Consider the following 17,026-nt stretch of genomic DNA (forward strand, 5'->3'; position numbering starts at 1 on the left):
CATACAGTAGCTGCGCTGATACAGAGAGCGAGAAAGACGTGGTTTTGAGTTGTACTTTAACGGTTTCTCCCATTGCTTTTAAGCACAGCACAAAATTAGTAATATCTACATTTCTAAGTTTCATTGAGATAACAGAATTATTCTGCGGCAGCGGCGCGGCTAAGCATCACATGTTAAAGAACAGTCTTTTTGCCCTCCAGGATTGTACACATGCGTGAAATTTCCTTATGTCAACAATGACATGCAGGGTCTAGATTTGTTAATCCGATTATAATTTTATTTGGTGCCTCACAAGCTATCAAGCTCACCGCACGTAATAGGGTTAGCGAAACAGCCGTGAGAATGTATATTTGCAGAATGACTGCTGCAGAAATGCAAGAAAAAGTAGAGAAAAGCACAAGTAGTAGAAGAAAGGAGAAGAAATAGAAATAGTTGAAACAGTTGAGCAGTGAAACGTAGCAAACAGCATAAATTAGCAGAAGCGGAAATCAGTACAAAACCAGAAATAGTTGAAACAATTAAACAGTGAAACAGCAAACAGCAAGAAGCATAAGTTAGCAGAAGCAGGAAAAACCAGAAATATTTGAAGCAGTGAAAGATGGCAAAACTATAAGCATAAAGGAGCAGAAGAGGCAGAACAGTTTGATATATGAATTGCTAAAATTGATTAAAGATTGCAGAAGACCTTAAAAGATAGGAAAACCAGTAGAAGTAAAAGGCATACAGAAAAGTAGACAAGCAGGATGTAATAGAAAGAGATTAAAACAGAGCACAAGAGAAAAATACATTGAAAGAATAGGAGAAAGTGTGACATGGTTGTACTCCAGAAGAGTTTGACAGAAAACAGTAAGACCTGTACCAATAATAGTAATAATTCCATAAAGTAGACACACGTAGCTACATTTTAATGCATAAATTATTTCTCTACAGTGAAATATGTATGAACAGCATCATTTTGTTTGTCAAAAAGCAGAAAAAAGTTCAAAAACGGCAGTTACTAGAGTGTACACTCTAGCAACTGACGTCAGTTAGTGAATTCCACCATGTATTTCAATGGGGCAATAAATTTGCACAAAAGGGCAATTATTTCAAAAAGTGCAATAGTGAAGTTTACCAAAAGTCATAGCATAAATCTCCAGAAGAAGCTGAACGTTTTGATATATGAATTAGTACAATTAGTGAAAGATAGAAGTAGTTAAGCGCAGTAAAACGTACGGAACATTGGATAATAATAAAGGGAAAATGAAACACTAGCAGGGGGAATGCATTGAATGCATTCTCACTGATAAACTAAATTATATTACATTTAACTGAATTAAATTGTCAAGTTACATGTTTGTTGTCAAACCAATGAGATGACTAATGTGGCTCACTATGCCTCATGCTGGCCACAAACTGACTTTTTTCTCTCTGACATGACAAGACTGACATCCTCTTCTGGACATAAAATAGTATTAAGTGTTTCATGCATATGATTCAATTCGTTTCTTTTTTTTTAATTGAGTATTTTTATGATTAGAAAATTGCCACATTTTAAAAATCTTTTTAGGACTTTTTTTCTCCAACTATCTCTACTGTAGTCCTGGGAAATAAGCTGTTCTTCTGATACAAATGTGGAGGAAATGTACCAAATATGTAAAACCTGTTTGATTAATAATCAACTATTGTCCAAATAAAAAAAATATTTTTCTCCCTATACATTGAAGAGAGAATGTAAGCAGAAACTTTTGTGAATGGCCCAAGGTCTCAACCCACATATCTTCCTGATTGGTTGACCTCTCAGCCAATGAGGAGCTCCCACTCAGCTTCATTCATGAAAAGCCAGGCTGGAGGAAGAATGGAGTGGGGGAGCAGGTGAGGGAGGATGTGAGTGCTGCTGAGTGCTTCTTTCTCACTGTGTATCACAACACTTACTCTTCCAGATGACTCTACAGAGAACAAGGGGTTTGTAAGTCTGATGTTGAACTGTCTTACCATTTCCTTTCCCAAAAAATTCATTTCAGAGCTACAGTGTTAAAGCTGTTTCAATCACGCATCATCTTAATGACACCCTCACTCCTCATTCATCCAAATCACACAGTGATCACTAGGGTCACTCAGACAGAGGTCTTGCTGTTCTCAAAAAATACTATTTAATGACTTAAGAAATACATGAATATCAAAATATGCAAACCTTTGCTGTTAGAATAATTGTTGCATCACACTGGGTACCAATGCAATGATAAGGATGCATGTCTTGTAATATCCGCTGTCAGCATAATAGTTTAACTTAAAAAATTGATCACACAGCAGTGTTTTAATTATTTTTCTTTAAAACAAAGGAGTTGTTGGTTCATTTATATCTCAAAGGTTTTCATGTCTTCAAAGAATTCCATGTGGTTTATCTCACAGGATAATTAAACTGGAACCATGGATGTTTAGTTCACTTTTGTTCACTGCCAAGAAAACTAAAAATGAGCAATGACCTTATCTCCACACCACAATCCTCTCACACTGATTGCATGTTTATTATTGTCCGTGTCTGTTTATACACTGCTGACTGTATAGGCACTTTTCTATGCTTCTTTTCTTTTCCTTTCCTTTTTATCCTGTCTTTTTCCATTCTTGTGCAGGGCGTTTTCTTACAGCCATCCGGTCCATAGTTTCTTGCCCCCCACCCTCCCTTGTGCTGTGTGTGTGTGTGTGTGTGTGTGTGAGGTTGTGTGTGTTTCAGCTCTTGCTCCTGCAGATTGCTTTGGTCTCAACAATGTGTTGTTGGTAATGTGCCAGAAGTGACTCATTGTCTCAGCCTCATATAAACAGAAAAGCAGGCTGCTTGAGTTTCCTGCTGGTGGCGGATATGGAATCTGTATGCTGACCAGATAACGGGATGGGACAGATTCTCTCCGTTAGTTCCTGATAAATGTTTTTGCTATGTGCCACCTTTATTAATTATGTCAGAACTCAATAATTCTAACATAATCAAGCTTAATTATATATATATATAGTACAGAAGAAGCTGACTTCACATTTCCTGACTATTTTCTACACAATGATGAAGTGTGATTCCCAGAGGTCCCTGAAATGGGATCATACTGGTAACTACTTGTCTGCCAAGGTAACAGACATGCCAGTGATGTGTGTGAGGTTTATACTGAGGCCCGGGATGTACAAACACAAAGTAGAATCTCATATATTTAGATTTTTACCTTAATTAAAATGTTTTGTTTAAAAGCTTTTCATTATGTTTTTGTCAATTCCAAGAAGAAAAACAAATAAGAATATTTAATGTAAGATCAAATTAGATTTTTGATTATTCTCTCTCTATATATATATATCAATGCAGCAATGTACTTTCTGTCTCATCTTATGCATTTTTCCTGCATATTTACAGTTGATCAGAAAGATTAAATATGTAGGCTGAAAAAAAAACAACTCAACCACATTGAAAAGACTCAGGGTCTGGTCCCTTAATGTCTTTTAGGCAAAGAAGATTGTGGAGCTTCTAAAAGGATGGAGGGGTAAGGCCTCACACCCCATCTTCCTCCTCATCCTCTCTGTACAAGCTACCAAAGCCTGAGTGACCTCCAAACTAAACTATCAGAATGTCCCAAGCAGCCATGGGGGGGCTATTGTTCTTTAAAGTAGGTCAAAGCCTGTTGCTATCACAATCAATTTGCAATGATTTGAGAACAGTGGGGCTGTAGACAGGGAGACACTGGCTACAGGGCCGATCACACTTGTTGATATAAGCTGATGGAACAGGAACTAATGATGGTATTCTTTCAATTTCATCAGTCCTTTTCTTATTCTCTTGTTCTGTCTCTGTACTCTGGTCGACATTGTTCTTCCCACCACCCCTTTTTCTTTACCTAACGCTCTTTCTTCTCCTCTGCTTTTCTATAGTGTAATTAGTCAAGTGGAACATATGGGGCATGATATTACATAACCCAACAGCAGCTGCAGCTAGAACCAGGAAAATTCAAATCTGGGGCTTCATTTCTTTGGCACAGGAGGTATAAAGCATTTAGCTGTGTCATGGCAAACTTTCTGGATTCCGTGTCTCAAGAAGAAACGCTAAGAACAATAACCTGCTGGTGCTGGCCTCTTCCTTTCTTTAACCTAACAATGAATCCATCACGGGGGCCCACTATCACGGACTCCTGTTTCTCCACTTCATAGCATTATAGCTTCTACACTTTGAAGTTTAATTTGTTTGAAAATGATCTAATATTTAGGTCACTTTCAAATAGTGTTTCATTGCCAGTATTATCTCAGTTGTTTTTGGTCATAAGATTATAAACTACTAAAAAATGTACAATTATATAAAGTCATGGCCCTATTTTAGCTACTGTAAAATACTATAATATGTATTTACGGAATGGTGAAGATCTGTGTGTATGTAAGATTGTACCTGCATTTTTACAACAGATTCCATGGGGTTTGGAGATACGGTTAAATTAAATGTCCATGTTTAATGGTTCTTACTAAACCCCAATAGTTTAATCTTTCAATAATTTTCTGTTTGCTTATGAAACCAGTCTCTCTGGCCAGCTTCAACCTGTGCAATATTTTTATATCTCTTACAATCACTTCTCACTTACAATCTTCCCACAATTCAAGATTTTTTATAAAAAAAAATCTTGAATTTTTATTTAAAAAAAAATCTTGAATTTTTATTTAAAAAATCTTGAATTTTTATTAAAAACATCTTGAATCGTTTGGTCTGGTCTAGTTCAGCATGGCAGGTTCAACACCAGTTAATTGTCAACTCTCTTGAGCAAAATTGACAATTATCAAAACATTCCAAAAAAAAAAAAAGATCATGCCAATGGAATTTACCTTATTATTATTATCATTAATATTATTAAACTCCCACATGAGGGAGTTTAACAAAGCCTTGAACCCAGGCTTCACCAATGATGGTGAATAAACGGTTCTCCTGGAGCGGTGAGTTGCTTCTCAAAAATTAGGACATAAAGCAGCGTCTGCACATTTGAAGGTGGTTTAACTTGAAAATGAAAGTGTACCTGCTGCCTTGAAAAAGCAATTTAAGGGTGTTTTCACACCGGATAGTCCGGTAGACTAAGTTCAATTGGGGACTAAAATTGCAACATTTGTTAAATTTTTAGAACTGTAGTTCACATTCACACCGCACTGTGTCAAACGACCCAAACTAACTGAAAAACCTGTTCCCCCATCGCCGGTAGTGGCACAGCACCAAGAGGTACTGAAGGGATCGACACAAAACCTCTGAAGAAGACCAGCACAACTTCCTTCTTCACAAAAAGTTAACAAAATCGGTGTGGCGTCAGATTTTAGCGGTTGTAGGATTTCTTCATTGATACATTACTGGTTTGGCCATTGAGTGTTGTCATTTTAAGAAATTAGTTCTTAAACAAAGTTCCATTAAAAAAAGAAATTTAAAAAATGATAATCAATATAATATTTTTGATTTATTACTCTAGCCGTGTATCCAAATTTTATATGTTTATTGAAAGTAAAAATGTATTTTTTTTCCTGTTTTGTTTTGGTTCTTAATTCTAATGTCTAAATATAACAATATTTTAAATGGAAATGACTGCAGTCTCCTTCGGGTGGCGTACGGGACAAACTGCAGGCTTTAGCTCTGTCTCCATAGTAATGGACTCATGAGCCAATATCTCGTTAGTGTCTGGTTTGAACGTCAAACTGAACTCAATACATAAGTTCTATTTCGTATAGGCTTCACCCTTTAAGGCTATCGCTAGTGGGTTTATCCCTCACGCAGCGCAGCACTGATAAAAGCTGTCCACGCCCACCTACTGGGTGGGACCCATCCCAGTCTGTATAAATAACAGTCAGACCGGACAAACGGCTCCCTCTTTTTCTTCAGCGTAAGATAGCACTGTTTGAAGAGTGAACGTCCATTTTGTCCATCTTGTCAGACAGGGTACATCATGTCCTTTGATGGGCACTGGATCTTTGAAGGATGCCAGGGTCGCCAGCACGCCGACCTCGCCCTGATGCCTCAGCCCTCTTGCCGCTCCTGTGCTCTCCTCCCGCTGGAAGAGAGGAGGCGGAGCTAGCCTTTTCTAAACTGGTGCTAGGTGGGGCTCCTGGCCCACCGAGTCTGGTCGTTGCTCTTGGGAGATGCTAGCTACGCTGTTTGGCTCAGCTCTCTCTTCACTACGACGCTTCACTGCAGAAGCGGGCGCTGCTGCAGTGGTAATCCCGCTCCTGTGCTCTCCTCCCACTGGAAGAGGGGAGCCGGAGCTAGCCTTTTCTAGACTGGCGCTGCGCTAGGTGGGGCTCCTGGCCCACCGAGTCCGGTCGCTGCTCTTGGGAGATGCTAGCTACGCTGAGCGGGATGCTAGCTACGCTATGAGTTTATCGGATAATCCCACCGGCAGAGAGGATGACAGCAACGAGCAGCTGCGGTTCAGATGTTGCTTCCCAGCTGGGAAGCACCATGGTGGAAGAGAGGCAGCTGAGTGGATACTCAGTCAACCCCGGGCTCCGTATGTCTGACTCAACCCCGCTCCTAGCTGTGGGCTCGCTCCTCCTCGAGCTACCTAGCTTGATCGAGGAGCCGGCTAGTGCTAAGGGGCTTCCCATCCCCCAACCTTCTCCGCCACATTCGAATGACCTGGCGGGACAATTTAGCTCCGCCCTGAATCACCGTCCAGACCCCATCTGGCCTCAGTTATGTACTGGCTTACATAACTGAGGCAGCGGCTGAGCCTGCGAAGCTGAGGGCGCCTGTCTCCACTTATGCGCCTATCACCAAGGTGAAAGGGTTCACGGAGCGGAGTTTTCCCTCTGTTACCTCTCTGGATCCGGGCCTTGCTGACGTGTTTGGGGCTAGGATGTCAGGATTAGTCCAGCGGCCTGCGCCCTTTCTAAGCACGAATCTGCGCGATCATCTGATTACCAGGTTATCTGACTGGGCCCTCCAGTTCCCTCCACAGTTACTGCAGCCTTTCCGGTTCCGTTACGCCACCCTCCTCCACCTCTCTGCAGTTCTTCCCGGTGTGACAGCCAGCGACCCAGCGTCTTCCCAGAGGACGTCAGCCCAAACCATCTGGACCAGCAAAGCGCAGGGACCACGGAGAAGGCAAGCTAGGAAATGACTAGCTGGGAGGAATGTGTGTGATGTGAAATGTTTTGAAATAAAACACAAACATATCACTGAGAGCAAAATCCCTGCAGGTTCCAGCTCTGTCAGATCAGCTGGTCTCACAGCAGCTTCCTCGCACACATTCCCCACACACAGCGAGCCGACAGCCTCTAGACAACTGTTTAGGAGTCACCACAGCTCTGCAGTTTCTACACAGAATTTTTCTGTCTCAGTGGATAAGTCTGCCTCTTCTGAGCAGTCTGTATCTGAGCGTGCATTTTGTGAACAGTCAAAGCCTACTGTGATTCTGGCTGCAGCTTCGCACTCATCTGACTTTGTGAGTGGCGACTGTCATCTGTCCGGCAGCAGTCTGCGCCGAAATGGCGTCTTAAGCACCCTGACTCCTCTTCAGGAAGAGGACGGGTTCGTCGTCGGCCTGACATGAACGCGGCCGCATCATGCGGCATGGAGGTTAATAACCAGCCCTTTCTGTCCCCCATGAGTCCCCCGGAGAATCTCCGAGGCAGGGGATGGTGGTAGGCGCTCTGACTTGGTTGGAGTTCATGCAAACCACAGCACCTCACATGAATGCACGCCTGCTTTCAGAACATTATTCAGAGTGGCGGCGAGCATGCTCCTTGGACAGGTGGATGGATCGGCTAATCAGCAGGGGTACATGCTACAGTTTGGAGGCAGGCCTCCACCTTTCAAGGCGATCATAGAGAGGCTTCTAGAGGAAGCCGCCATTCAGACCCAGAAGCTGGCAACACATCTGCTGAGCCTGGGATTTTCCATCAACTGGAAAAAGAGTTCGGCTATTTCGTCCCAGATGATCGTTGCTCTCGCCCCGCGCACGTTTTCTAAATGTGTGGAAACAGCGTTGCAGCCACTGTACGTGGCAGGGATAAGAGTCCTCTTCTATCTGGATGACCTGCTTTTACTGGCTCGGTCCAAAGAGGAACAGATCACATCTGCTGAGTCTGGGATTTTCCATCAACTGGGAAAAGAGTTTGGCTATTTCGTCCCAGATGATCGTTTATCTGGGAGTGGAGCTGAACTCAGTTATGATGAGAGCCCCATTAGCACAGCCGAGAATCGAGGCTCTGTCAGCGCAGCTCCGCCGTGTCAGGCCTCGCAGCGTAGCCGCAGCTCTGTCAGTCACGCGGCTGCTGGGGATGAGGTCAGCGGTTCACGTGGTGATTCCACTGGGTTTGTTACATATGAGACGCCTTCAGAGATGGTTCGCTCGCCTGCGCATAGATCCTGTACGCAAGAAGAGGCACATGATCTCTGTTCCTCCTTCAGTGGGAGCCGATCTGACTCGATGGGGATGCCCCAGCATTCTGGCAGAGGGAGTTCCCCTCAGAAGACCTACATCACACCTATCGGTGTTCACAGACGCATCCCTGTCGGGATGAGGAGGAACGTGTCTGTCTCAGGTGGTTGGAGTACAGTGGCCAGATGACATGACTCTTCATATAAACATGCTGGAGCTCTTCACGGTGCTGGAGGTGACTTAGCACTTTGCTCCTCGCCTACGTAAATCGCCAGGGAGGCGTGCGCTCCGCTCAGCTGTTAAACATCGCCAGACAGCTGCTGTGCTGGGCGCATGTAAACCAGCTCTCAATCAGAGTGGTGTACATCCCCACCGCAGGCCCAGCGGCATTGAGGGACATTGCCCGCCCACAGAGTCTCCCATGCCCCCCTCCTGAACTGGAAGCTGTTTGTTGTTTCTACCTTGGAGTGGTCAACTCTCTGATTTCTATATCAGTTTGATACAGTAGGGGCTTCCACACTTCCCATATCTGTGTCCTCTGTCACTTTTATCAGCAGTTAAAACTGTTTAATCTGCTGTTAACATGCCGTGACCTGTTTTTCCGAGCCGCCTTCAAACGCAACATGAGCGCTAAGATGCTTGCGCTGGGTTTACACAGCAGCGACGGAGACCTGCTGCTGTGCAGAGCTGCGCAGGAGCTGCTAGACCAGCGGTGGGCAAGTCCAGGCCTCAAGGGCTGGACTCTTGAAACTTTAAGATGTGTCTCAACTTCAACACACCTGAGTCAAATAATGAGGTTATTAGCAGGACTCTGGAGAACCTGACTGCACTTTGGAGATGATTCAGCTATTGGATTCAAGTGTGTTGGGAGACATCTAAGAGTTGCAGGACACCGGACCCCCAGGACCAGGATTGCCCACCCTTGTGCTAGACTCATGGCAGCAAACCAGCATAACACAAAGAAATTTGCACAGTTTTTCCCCCATCTAACTGACTGACTTGAGTAATGCTGTTGGATGCAGGTGATGTTAGCTAAAAGATGACTAGCTAATATCAATACAGCACCTTAAGCTTGCTAGCATGTAGCCTGTAGGCTACTGATGTTGTCTATGTTCAGCTACGTCGATTCATTTTTCCCCCCAAAATAAGTTGATGCACCATCCTGGAGCCGGGGCTGCCCCAGCGTCTTGAACAGAGGAGCAGACATCATGTCTTGGGGCGGTCTTTTATGCGTTCCCCCAGTTCCATTGATTCCGCGGCTCCTGGACAGAGGTCAGGAGGAACAACTGTCAGTAATCCTGGCACCTGAGCGCAAGAACGCGCCGTGGTTTCCCAGTCTGCAGCAGTTGGTTGACCGTGGAAGCTGCCATGGAGAGAGGATGCACTCTCCCAGGCCAGAGGAGCGATCAGGAGCCACCCAGAAATAGGCCAGCGTCTCTGGGTCTGGCGGCTGAATGGGAGCACCTAGAGAGGCTCGGTCTCCCTCAGGGTGTGGTGCACACCATTCAGTGCACACGAGCCGCTTCTACCACAGCTTCATATGCTTCGAAGTGGTCAGCCTTTTCAACGCTGGTGCGCAGGCGAGAGGGTGGAGCCCATTTCATGTCCTTTAGATTGCATGCTGTCATTTCTCCAGCAGCTGATGGACAGAAACTTAGCTTTCAGCACCATTAAAACGTATGCTGCAGCTATTTCCTCCTGCCATGAGGGTTTTTGGTGACAGAACGGTCTTCAACCACCTGCTGATGAAGCGGTTTCTGAGAGGTGTACTCAGAAGCAGACCGGTGTCATGCCCACTTGCTCCTCCATGAGATTTAACACTGGTCCTGCACACTCTGGTTGAAGTTCCATTTGAGCCTTTTGCCCAGGCTCCTCTTAAGTTCCTGTCTTTTAAAACTGCTCTGCTGTTGGCCCTTACATCTGCAAAGAGAGTGAGTCATTTTTCCGCTCTGTTGCTCCTTCTTGTCTTGGAATACGAGTTGATGGCAGCTCAGCTGTGCTGCATCCCAACCCTGCTTTTACTCCTCAAAGTATCACAAGCTCGTTCAGATCAAGAGAGATATCTTTGGAGGGATCTTATCCCCCTCCTCATAAATCTGAGACAGAAGCTGCTTCTCATCTTCTCTGCCCCGTGCGCGCGCTCTCTGTGTCAATCTCAGCATCTGTTCGTGCATTACAGAGATAACTCAGTGGGGCGTCCTGTCTGCTCAGCGTCTTTCTCACTGCTTGTGTAAGGCCATCTCACAGGTTTACACTTCTTCTGGATTGGATCCTTCAGAGAATAATTATTTTTGTCATGTTTATTTACAAAGCATTTCAGAACATGGTTGTCCAAAGTGCTGTATAATAAGTTACCTGTTCTGTTCGTTACACTGTTACAGTTCGTAACATTCGTTGTTCGTGTTCACAGCAGCAGGTCTGTTTGTCTCAATCTTTCTGACCAGATGTTATTCTCATCTCTGGTCTTCTGCTGTATGGGAAGTCAGGAGTGTGTAATTACGCACTCTAGGTTGAGACTGTTTTTTGTTATATGCGAGCAGATGCTTCATGGTGGTGGTCTGGATGTACCCAATGAGGCATAGACTCATTGCTACGCCGTTAACCCACTAGCGATAACCTTACAGGATGAAGCCTATACGAAATAGAATGTTGGTTACGTATTGTAATTATATGGTTCTGCTAGGTCCGGGGAAATGCTTTTCATGTGGAACAGTTGTCTTCCATTTCCTAGGGATATTAATCCAAGTTGTAAGAAATTGTAGAAGAAGAAAAGCCAAGCTGGGCCCAAACTTACTGTTTTCATGTGGAACAGTTGTCTTCCGTTTCCAAGATATATTACAATGATATAATAAATTGTAAAATCGATGACAACCACTTAAAAACACTTGGCAAAGAATTTATTAATTTTATAGTATTAACATTAAAGACTAAATAAATAAATGTATTTATTCACCTCTGTTTATTTTTTTTATTTAAGCACGGTGAAGCATGGAGTGTAATTCAGTAGAACAGCTGCCATCCTGCCGTACGGCGGACATCGGAGATGGAAACAGATTCTTAAATATTTATACTGTTATGTTTGAAATTAGAATGTTGTAATAAAATAATTGTGTTGATAAGAACTGTGTTCTTGTTGATATTACAAACATATCACTTCCTTGAAAATATCTTTAATCAAACTCAACATCTCAAACCAAACAAAACTCAACCCAAAATGAACGCTGGGTTCATTGGACATATTTCTTTTTGTGGGGAAACTGGAGTGCCCAGAGAAAACCCATAAAAGAACCAAGAGAGCAAACAACCCACTCAGCATTCACTCTATTGGTAAAATTTGAATATTAAAAAGAAGAATTTTCTAAAATTGGTAGATTTTGAAGTGATTTTACTAGAAAATCAAATTAATACACAGAAATGCTAAAACGCATACACTCATTGCTTTTGAAACACCAATGAACCCAACATGGACGCTAGGTCTATTGAACATATTTCTGTTTTTGGGAAAACCTGGAGCACCTGGAGAGAAAACCAACAACACACTCATCATTCACTAAGTAGGTAACGTAGTTGAACACAGACACCCAAACAAATGTCCAGATCATGGGACTGCACCCAAAATGCAGTTTCATTGAACATAATTTTTTTTGTCGGGAAACTGGAGTGCCTTGAGAAAACCCGTACAGAGGCTACAGACCTCAACATTGCCGTCCCAAGGTGGACTTCCAAAGGACTGCAGAGGCTGTAATTAAATTAAGCCCATGGAATCTCAAGACACTTTAGTTGACAGGATAATTTCCTTAACCTGTTGGTCTCAGGTTGTCATTCACAATGACAGGGGTGTCAAACTCCAGTCCTCAAGGGCCGCTGTCCTGCAGTGTTTAGATGTGCCACAGGTAAAAAACAGTGGAATGAAATGGCTTAATTACCTCCTCCCTGTGTAGATCGATTCTCCTGAGCCTTGCTAATGATCTAATTATTCTTTTCAGGTGTAGTGCAGCAGAGGCACATCTAAAAGTTGCAGGACAGAGGCCCTTGAGGACTGGAGTTTGACACCCCTGTCACTAGAGGACCCAAATTTGGTCCTCTAGTGACTAGAGGACCCAAATTTGGGTCCTCTAGTGACAGACAGGTTAAATATCGCCTAACGTAAGTCTAGGAGTATGAGAATATTCTCTGCCTTATTCAACTTCTTAAGCGGGTGCTTGAAAATCGCCATGCCCTGCCGTATGATCTTCTCTGGGCTCATGCTGAGGACTCTACTTTCAACTTTAGTTCACAGTTTCTTGAACAGCCGATCACAAATGGCATGAAATTTTTATGCAGGGTAGCTCAGTCCTGATTTTTCAACAATCCTCTTGATCAGATTACTGACAAGGGTTCCTATGGCCATTTTGTCATCTTCACTTCTTCAGTCTCCTCCTGAAGAAGTTTTTCTCCGGTTTACTGCCAGACTCTGAAACACGTTCTTCTGATTCAGTATCAGTGGGAGTTGTTTCCTCAGGGATTTCTGCTGGAGATTTTACATTTGCACCAGAACATGGCGATGCTTCATCTCCTGCATGATCTCCACTGAAGAGTTCTTCAACCATGGACGCTTCAGACGACTCAGTTACATCCAGGGCTGTCTCCTCTTAGCTGACTGGACTCTGCACAGGTGGGGTGGACTTCACAAATGTCTCCGTTTGCTTAAAGGGTTTGAAGATGACTCCACCCAGGCCTTTGAAAAAACATGCAACAAAGGACAGTTTCTCTGCAGGTCTTCTAAGATATTTCAAGACTGATGCCACAACTGTTTTGTCCAAGTCTACATTTTGTGAAAGAAGCAAGCTTCCCACAACTTGACTGGATCCCCTAAGCCTCAAAAATCTTCTGGGTATGAACGGAGATCGTTTCTGGGTCACCATCAGTTTCTCCCCCCTGAACTTCAACCCAAACTCTCTCTAAGAGCCGTTTATGAATGGTACGAACATCCTCAAGAGACAAGTGAAAACCTGAAGCTTTAATAGCCTGGGAAATCAGGTAGTATATCAACAAAGACAATCAATCTTTCTTGTCTTCCTGTGAAGCCTGTTCCTCTGCTTGCACTGAGGAAGCTGGCATCTCACTGTCTGACAGAGTTTCCCCCTCAGATGAATACTCTGAAACTTCCTCTATAGGAGACAAGATGAGAAGTCATTAAACCTTTCCTTGGATACAGTTTAAATTTGTGTGTCCCCGGATGTGCTATGATATAAAACCCCTCTTCAGGGGGGTTTTCATCAAAAAATAGCTCTGGTTTGAATTCCTCCAAATCCTAATCACATAGTTGTCCTGGAAGAACAAATCCAACCCAAAAGTTTGCTTCGGTTTTAACACCTGTACCTGCAAATCTTCGAGGGTACAGTTTTCTGGCTCTACAACACCAGATAGGTCATCTGGAGGACTGAAAGGCTCCATCGGAGAGGTTTCATCAACCTTGGCTCCGGTTCTGATTCCTGCAGATCTTTGGTTGACAGGATCTCCAAATGAACAAAGGCTTCCATAGGTGCAGTTTTCTCCCTAACTTTGGCTGGCTGATTGCCAGAATCTCCTGCAGACTTTGTCTCTTCTTCCACCTGGCTGCCCAGTGTTGACATCTTTCCAGTGGAAGAAGTTTCCTGCTTTTCTGGTGTTGGACCAACCTTTGCCAAATGTTTGCGAGAAAATTTTGTGAAGAATCCCTTGATCTTCCCTGGAAGATCTTTGAGCTTTAAACTTTCAGTTCTGACCTTCGAGAAGATGGAAACCTTCTTGACTTTCTTGGATTCCTCACAAGTGTGCAATCTAACGAAGAGGTCCTTTATTATGACTTTGGTTTCTTCAACCATGTCATTTATGATGGGACTTCTCGTAGGGTCGTTGGAGTCTGAGGTGGAACTGATTGTATAGACCACATACTTGACGATGAGCCTGTTTAACTTTTCAGTGTGTTCCGTACTGAAAGTCTCTGTAGACCTTTACAGCTTTTGCTAAGGCTTCCGGCACTTTGTTGCTGATGACAGCCTCTACGGCTTCAGTGCAGCATTTATCTTTTAGGAGATACTCCAGAACTCTAAATGTAAAAAGATCCAAGATTTCTCCCAAAATCTTGACCAGAATGCAGGTGGTGCTGTGAGCTGGATATCCAGTAGCTAGGCACATCCACTCCATTCAGGTCAGGTTGAGGAACAGTGGATGGATTACACGGGGTGTTGACGGTGACAGCCTGGGTCTCTCCAGATTGGGAACTCATTTTACTTTCCATGATTGCTGTAGGCATATCTAGTCTGAGGAAAAACTTCACACTCTCTGCTTAAACTAGAAAGCAACTAGAATTGATCTGAGCTCTGCGATAAACGAGTGCAAAGTGACTGTTGGAGAAAAAGAATGAGCAAATACAGGCCCTGATGGATGACGTCCGCTCATACGTCATAAGCATCAAACACGGCCGCATAAGAGAGTCTCTTGATCTCACGTAATAAGTCGCATTTCTTAGACTTATGTTTATGTTTTAAAATATTGGGGAAAATTGGGTGGGGGAGAATGGGGATAAATTGCCGTGATGTCAAACTATGCATGTGGACGATTCACCCGTAAAGCCGCTTTATAAAACCGGCTGCTTTATGAAAAGGCCCAGCAAATATCGAGATTTAGCTACAGAAAGATTTATAATCTAAAAAGATTATTTTAAACAGGATCTAAACAGCCAAACCGCCCTGGTTCTGATCTGAACAGAACCCCGGCATACAGGTGGATGCTTTAATATGTATCCATCATGTCCGTGATTACAGGAGGAATGACGAATATTGTACAATTAGGATTATTTTTGGATAAGAAATTAAAAATGTGGAAAATATGGTTCATAGATATGTAAAATTATTTACTTATTTGCTTATTGCGAGAGGCACGCAATAAGCGTGTAGTAACAGTTTGTGGTACCAATGTGGTAACAGTTTGCTATAAAACAAATAATCTGTGAAATAATCAAGTTCTTCTGCCTTCTTGAAGTATTGAACATTTATTTGTGGAGTGTTCTGTAATATTTTGGTCAGGTTTGCAAAAATTCCTTACAGAAAAAATTGGAAAGAACATTGTTTTATCAAAGTCAAAAATATTGTTCATATTTAACAATTCATATTTTTCTTTAGATTAAATATATATATAGTAAATCTAATTATAATCATAGCAAAATATTATGTCTACATGATGAAATGGAGTGAAAAAAAATCCCCTCTTTTAATAATTTTAAAGAAACTGATTTAAAAATGTATACTGCCTCTGTTGAAAAACTTAACTTTAATAATAAGAAACTTGTAAACACATTAACTCTTATTCGGGGAATTTAACTTTATCTCATATGCAGATTCCTCTGTTATATTTTTTACTTTTATTTTTCGTCTGCTGTAATAGACCCTTTATTTCATGTATTTGAATGTGCTTGACACTTTTTGCTAAGAAAATAGTAAAAAAAAAAAATACACATTGTTTTAATTGACCAACTTATGTATATATTTATTTAACTTTTGTTTTTTCCATTCTACTTTGAAGATTGCAATACTTAAAACCAACACCATCAATGTCTGTGATTATTCCTTATTTTTGCGATATTTGTCTTTGTGTTAAATATCCTCCAACTATGTTAATGTTATTTGTTTGAAGTAAAAAAAAAAAAAAAAAAAAACTTAATTTTATTGCCATTTTGAGTTACCATGACAACGTAATAGGTAAAAAACTACACCCCAAAAAGCATTTTTGCTCATTTTAACTTACACACTAATGTTTTCACATTGAATAGAGTAATTTCTATGTTAGTCAACATGCTAGTGGTAACCCTCAACCAACTGGGAGTATCAAAATGCTAGTCACTCATAGTCACTCGATAAGCTAGTGATAGCACTCAGGCTAACATTTTCCTTATATCTAAAATAAGCATTTTTGCTGAGTTTTCATTTATTAGCTTTTTTTTTATCATACCAAGTGTTGCAACTCAGTGTAAGTCAACATGCTACTGATACCTGACATGCTACTGAAAGCGTTTATGCTAACATTAGTGTAATTTTCACATAAAACATTTTACATAAATGGAGTATGTCACTGTTTGTCAACATGCTGGTGATAAACCAAATCCTAATGGTAGTGGCAGTATGCTAATTGCTCTACACACTAGTGATAGTCCTAATGCTAACGTTACCCTTTACCCAAAATATGAATTTTACATATTTTTTGATTTATTAGTTATGTTAGCCGCTAACACTGTAGCGACGCTCAGGCACCATTACTACGCAGTGAGTCTGTCCACAAAACCACCTGCGGGATGAGCAGGAATCTGTCACAAAAATGATCACAGTGCCTTTATTTCTTCCGATTTCTATAAATATGGCTTAAATTAAAGCTGAGAAAATTGCTGATGTTTGTAAGTATTCTCCCTTGATATAAATCTATAAACAGTTTGGTTTCTGTCAAGATGCAAGAGAGGATTAAGCACATTGCTCTTTTATATTGGTGAATAATTACATAATTGCTGCTGTTAATTTTATTAGTTTGTCAAAATGTAACAAACCATGACTCGTATACTATATATATATGAGACATATGAAATATGTCATCCTATTTGATGATTATGTTCAAACCAACAAGGCAATTAGTCTCATTTTTGTCATTTATTAAAGGTTTAA

The sequence above is a fragment of the Poecilia latipinna genome, unplaced genomic scaffold, assembly GCF_001443285.1.
Source record: "Poecilia latipinna isolate Pla-1442-1.1 unplaced genomic scaffold, P_latipinna-1.0 Scaffold1710, whole genome shotgun sequence".
Lineage (NCBI taxonomy): Eukaryota > Metazoa > Chordata > Actinopteri > Cyprinodontiformes > Poeciliidae > Poecilia > Poecilia latipinna.